Source organism: Sinocyclocheilus anshuiensis, unplaced genomic scaffold (assembly GCF_001515605.1).
Source record: "Sinocyclocheilus anshuiensis isolate Anshui unplaced genomic scaffold, SAMN03320099.WGS_v1.1 scaffold87, whole genome shotgun sequence".
In the NCBI taxonomy this organism is placed as follows: Eukaryota; Metazoa; Chordata; class Actinopteri; order Cypriniformes; family Cyprinidae; genus Sinocyclocheilus; species Sinocyclocheilus anshuiensis.
In genome coordinates, this window is record NW_015549609.1 from 1,749,354 (window position 1) to 1,755,866 (window position 6,513).

Below are 6,513 nucleotides of genomic sequence, written 5' to 3' on the forward strand. Positions count from 1 at the left end.
ATAGCTTCATATGTGATGAGGATCACAGTCTAAAATGGTTATGCAATATGAAAAGTTGATGCTAATTTAAGTAAAAGTCTTCATTTCTTTGATAGATGTGCTCTGCTATATGGTTGGACTGCACTTCCGCAGACGATGGTGGAGCATTAGAGCTCTGTTATTGATTTAGCATATTTAAACAGCTCCAAACTAAAGAAAGGCTTAAAAAGGGCACAACTAATTAGTCAGTTGTCAATAATTGACACTAAGATGCAGTGCGACTAGAGCTGGCTTTGATTGAAAGGCCGTTTATCTTTTACAGATTTGAATGGGGATGTGCTTTTTTTTTTCTCAAGCGTTTAGTGTAGAAAGGAAGTGAATTAGAAGTGAGCTCTGTCGAGTATGAATCATTAACCTAAAGCAGACCACATCTGTTTCATCAGTCATTGAATACTCACTAATAGACTATCAAATTGTTGCCTCTGGGTTATGCTGTGATAACCTTGGCCTCAGTCCATACATACACACATATGAGATGCACTCTGGCAGGGAGTCGGATAATGTCAGCTGTCAGGCTTGGGGACAGCGGTTCAGTTCATTGTCTAGCCCCCTCTTTTGGAAGTCTGCCGAACACAAAGTGATTCCCAGAGCTGTTTCATAACCTCTGATCAGTAATGGTGAAAGTCTTGTCTTGCACTATTTGTGTTATAGACATAAAAATACCTCAGATCTTGTGGTTTACTGAGGACCTGAGCATTCATGCTTTCCAGCTAGCATATGATGAAACAGGGCGATGAAATCTTAAATATTTACATTGAAATAGAGACCCAAGCCATATCTATGGACCAGAATGTCATATAGACTTGGGTCATAATTGCCTTAGTTTGACGAGCAATGACTTAAGATGTTCAAGTTAATGTGGCAAGTTCTTAGAAACTTTCTTTATATTAATGATGGTTTTATGTTGATTGGAAAGACAGTTAAACCACAAATAGAGTTAACATTTAATGAAAACGTGTTGTGGTATAACCATCAAGTAAATAGTAACATATTTTCCTTATGCAGTACCATGCAAATTTATTTAATACACATATATAATATATATATATATATATATATATATATATTCATGGTAAAAAGTTACTTAATTTCTTGTTTTATGTATTTTATTTTTTTCAAGTTGGTTGCACCAAATGACTTTAATTTGGCAGGCACGTTTTTCAGATATTAATAAATAAACTATTATTTTTCTAAGAAATAATTATATAATATAATATAATATTATATAATTATAACACATACACACACACACACACACATATTTTCCATCCTTAAGGAGGAGGAGGTATGTTTAGGTCATTATATTTTTGTATGTATTTTAAAATAAATTAATAGATCCTTGATAGACCATCAGTGCACCCTAACAATCACCCACATTTTCTTCATACAATGTAAAAATCTAGTTGCAGTATAGTGTATTGACAATATTGTGGGTTTTCGTAGTACTGGCGTTTATTGAACTCATCAGTGTGACGATGTTTTTCCTTGTGCCATGTCACACTCATGGGCCACACATGGGGTCATCACTGACCTCTACCTCTCCCTTTCTATCTTTACCTCTAAATCTAATTTTTAGCGCCATGGCATTGTGTGCAGCGTGCTCTGGTGGTTAAAGGTGCTTGTTAAAAGCTATAACTTATCTCACGTTTGAAGCTAATGGGAAGAACACTGGCCACAGTGAAAAATAAATTAATTTTTTTCCCCTTCTCCTGCATTGCCCTTCTAACCCATCGCGTAATATAGCAGTGGTGAGAGTGTGCATTACAGATCCGAGACATTAGAATTTATCTGTACCTCACAACGCTGACTGATGCATTTGAAAATAATGTACTGCAGTCCCAACATTACAGGACCCTGTAACTAATGGACAGCTCTAGCCTGAGCTCGCCTCTGTATATCATTCAACTGCTGCATCAAGTCCAGAGTCCTTTACAGAGCAGCACAGAACATCCTCTACTTGTTTTACCCTTGTACCCAAACCAGACTTTCAGTCTAGTTGAAAATAATCATACACCATTTTAATATTTATTATGACAATTATTTTATATTTTATTTTTAATTATGAATTATTATAGCTGTCCCTCAGTTTCACTTTCACCTGACCAACAATTTTACCTGTCTTTCTGTCTGTCTGTTCTATCTATCTATCTATCTATCTATCTATCTATCTATCTATCTATCTATCTATCTATCTATCATCTGTCACCTGTCTTTCTGTCTGTCTGTTCTATCTATCTATCTATCTATCTATCTATCTATCTATCTATTTTAGATTTATTAGTTTGTGTCAATGAAGAGCTTGATTGAAATGAAATAGAAGACAGTATTACTTATTAACAGATTTTTTTTCTGGTAGTTGGTTGCACCACATGACCGTAATTTGGCAGTTTTTCAAATATTAATACATAATGAATACGTTTTGTTATACTGGTATTTTTCTAAGAAATAACAACCCTGATATTTCAAAGCTTAATGAAAAAACAAACTCCCTTAAATTAAAAACGTTAATTGTAGAAGAGGTATATTTAAGTCATTGTATTTTTCTAAGTATTTTTGAATAAGTTAATAGAGCTGTCATTGACCTGCAGGGCACCCTAACAATCAACCACATTTTCTTCATAGAATTTAAACATCTAGTTGCAGTATAGTTTATTGACAATATTGTGCTGAAGACATTGTGATGCATAAGGGAAAAAAAGATCATCAGCATTACTTATGAACAGAATGTTTTCATTGTGCATCATTTCCAGTCAAGCTGTATATTTGTCAAGTTATGCAAAAAATAGGGATTTTTTTTTTTTTGCATATACTGTAGATGCATCAAATACTAGCTATGAAATTAACAATAGAAAGACAAAGGACATTGCTTTAATTGTTTTCTTGTACTGTATTAGCATGGTCAGGTGATATATTTTTCTTCATGATTAAAGCTCTGTTGACACCAAGAAAGATAACTACAACAGTAACAATAACTATTTTGGCATCTACACCAAGGGACGATAACGTTTTATTTATTATAAGCATGCGCTGCAGTTGTGGTGTGTGCTGCTTTAAATGCTGAGCTCTTTAAAGTCGGGTGGGTCTTGATTGGATGCTAATGTTTTTATCATTCATCAGCTGGAAAAACAAAAAAAAGTAAAAATCATTCTGAAAGTGATTCCAACAATATTGTTCCTCTGTGTCATTATTGTTATAGCTGTGGTGTGTGGGACTTTTGTCATTGTCATAGAATTAGAACTGTTATTAAAACCTTACAGTTATCGTCCTTGGTGTGAACAGGCCTTAAGTCAGGTGAGTGCTGAAGGAGACCATTCAAAGGTTCAAAATAAATTACATGCATACAACCTCAGACCCATTATTGTCATAATAGTATTAACCTGATAAACTTCCAGATTATTAATAAATTCTGTGACAAGCTGGTTCTTTGTGACCCTTTGATTTTCTGTCTTGGTAATGATGTCGACGCATTCAACACTACCAAGGACATCTAGTATTTACCAGCAGTGTACAGTGCACTGTTCCGCTCCACAGTACCTTACCTTACCTTAATGTTTTTTTCCTACCTAACCTTTTTTTAATTATTTAATAACATAAAAATATGTATTATTTGGACTGATTTAATAATCACTGTCAAGACTAAGCTTTTCCGGAAAAAAAAATTATTCAAAACTTGCCAACATATGAAGAAAACATGACCAAATCAGTCACACAGCATTTAGAATGTAATAAGCAACTGATGAGTCTTCTTTGAAGTACAGCTATATCCCAACTCTTTTATCCTCCATCCTATTTCCACTGTCCACATTTCTTTAATAGTGTTTATCTGAGATAACCATGCTGCCTGCTTAAGCCAAATCAGCCCAAAGAAGGAGAAGATGGAAAGGCCAAATGAATTCCATCCACACAGAGGTCAGAGAGACAGAAAGTGCATAGCAGTGCAGTTTGGTCAGCAGGCAGGAGGAGATGGGATGCTAATAAGATCACAGAGAGATGGGGAGCTCGGGCCCCTGGGAAAGGTATAAAGGTGTTGTCTGCGCATTACAAAAAAGGACTAGCTGAAAAAATAATGATGCCTGCCTTAAGGTTTATTAATAATCAGAGGCAGGCTTTTTTGTCCAGAGGATTGCTATGGCGTGGAACCAGCACAAACCAAACCAGAGCAGATGGACGAGGAAAAGAAAAGAAATGGAGAGCGAGATAAAGCAAAAATCGGGAGTTGCTTTGATATGAGGCCTCTTCCTTCCAGTACTGTCTTGGTGTTGGGCTCAGCCGATGTGGACTCTCATTATCTGCACTCTCTTTTTACTCTTAATGGAATACTCAGAGGGTACGGCAGCTCATGTTTGGCATGTTTTTCCTCCCAGACAATGCCATTCCTCTAACAAAGGTGCACAGGAGCAGTACTTTGTACTGAGTACCTGAACAGGGCCTACTCGTCCCCTGTGAAAAAAGACCTGAAAGCTCTGTCTTGTTGCCCTCAGCCTAATTGGAAATTCATAGCTAATGAAATGAGAGACCTGGATGAAGCATGCCGTATTTTGTATCACCCATCAGGAAAGGCCAGTGCTGTGTTGGCTTTATCATACTGCGGACAGCTTAAGTGGATAAGATCTCGGTTATGAAATAGTAATGCGATTATAATGCAACAATGCGGAGTGCCGAATGCTGTGAGTAGAAGACAAATGAAAGCCAAACGTCAGCAGTACCTGCACCTAACCAGATGCACATACTTCACATGAAGCTCACATTGGTAAGGTAATGTGACGTCTACAAGTGAACTACCTTGAACTTCCTCCAGGAATGTGGTTGAGAAGCACTGCCCTAGGCCAGGGGTGTCCAGTCCTTTACCTGGAGGGCCACCTTCCTGCAAGGTTTAGTTCCAGCTTGCAGGTGTGTTCAGTTAGGGTTGGAACTCTACAGCATAGGTCTTCGAACCTGCTCCCGGGGACCCACTGTCCTGCAGAGTTTAGCTAAAACCCTAATCTAAAGACACCTGAACCAGTTAATCAAGATCTTCAGATGAAATTACGTAGGTTGGAATAAACTTTACAGGACAGTGGGTCTCCAGGAGTATGGTTGAAGAGCTAAGCTCTACAGCAAAGTGGCCTTCCAGAAGCAGGATTGGACACCCCTGCTCTAAACATATCCATTAATTACCCCTAATGATAGATCAGTAAGAATGTTTCACAAGTCTCAAGCCTTAGCCCGAACTCTAACCTCAATCCTAAACCTAAAACTATAATCTGATTTCCAGTTTATTGCAAGGACAGCCAACCTTGCTACTGGCGGGCTCCCGTCCTGCAAAGTTTAGCTCCATCGCTTCTTCACCCAGCTAATCAAGGTGTTCAGGCAGGTGTGTTGGGGCAGGGTTGGAACTATAGCCTGCAGGAAAGTAGCTCTCCAGGAACAGGGCTGGCTATTCCAGGTTTAGGAATGTTTTTCCAAGACCAACAAGGATTGATCCTACATGTCCAAGTCATACCTAGAGTTCTCATATGAAAGAGGGCTCAGTGGCCGAGTCTAGCAATATGGGTGCAGATATTGTAAGTATTCAGTTTGTCTTTATCCAACACTGTGGGGCTGGTATCCACTTTCCTCTTAAATGAGCTTGCTGAATGGCATAGTGAATCAGAGCTTCAGTAATTGGTCTATGTGGAAAACTTAGCTGGGAATTATTTTAAACCAGGAAAGCACTGAAATGCATTCTTGGTGGTTATCGGTTAGCGATGCAGCATTAAAAGGTAGATCGTGCCTGATGCAAAATGGAGCCGGTGAGCGACTGTCCCAATTTTAGCAAATCCCTGCTGCCTGATTGTCTCCTGAAGTGGCCTTGTGCTGCTCACATGTATTAATGGTCCACTAGAGGATTTATTTGATTATTGCCTTTATTTCTCTTTCTGCATGTTTTTTTTTTAACTCTGTTTGGCTATAATTTACCAAACTGCATCCATTGCATCAGCTTGATTTAGACAGATCTGATGGAGTCAGAGTGCTTTTTTCATGGTAAATAGCTCGTGTTTCAATGTCAAGGCTTTAACGGTAAAATTGTGCCTGGTATATTTTCATTTGCTGAATATAACAGCCCCAGAACAGAGTCGTTGTGTCCTACCCTACCCCCACCTCATATTCCCCTCTCTCTATAGCTTTGATGTGTGCTATCAGTAAGCCACATCTCCAACACCCCTCTGCACCCCAAACCACTCCATGTCAGCACCTTTTGATGTAGCCTATGTGGACATCCAAATAGAATTTTTAACAAGATGCCATTATCATTTTGATTTCTGCCTGAATGAAAAGAGTGACCTCTGGTATTTGTGCGTAGAACGAGGTGGAGGAGGCAGTGCAGGCAGATATGGCTCATTGACATTAAAAGTTTAGTTCACCCAAACTAACCTAACCCCCGAGGCATCCTAGGTGTATATGACTTTCTTCTTTCAGACGAATCCAGTCGGAGTTATATTAAAAATTGTCCTG

The 6,513-nt window shown here is 38.4% G+C and overlaps 1 long non-coding RNA gene across 1 annotated transcript in view; it reads right to left on the reverse strand.

Annotated features, from left to right (window-relative positions):
- Window positions 1-2,912: 2,912 nt before the first annotated feature.
- LOC107659140 (uncharacterized) overlaps window positions 2,913-6,513 on the reverse strand; it is a 4,526-nt gene continuing 925 nt past the window's right edge. The window contains exons 2-3 of the long non-coding RNA XR_001630881.1: window positions 4,464-4,468; window positions 2,913-2,924 (exon numbers count right to left, since the gene is read on the reverse strand). This is a non-coding gene — a long non-coding RNA (uncharacterized LOC107659140). The remainder of the gene's footprint in view (window positions 2,925-4,463; window positions 4,469-6,513) is intronic.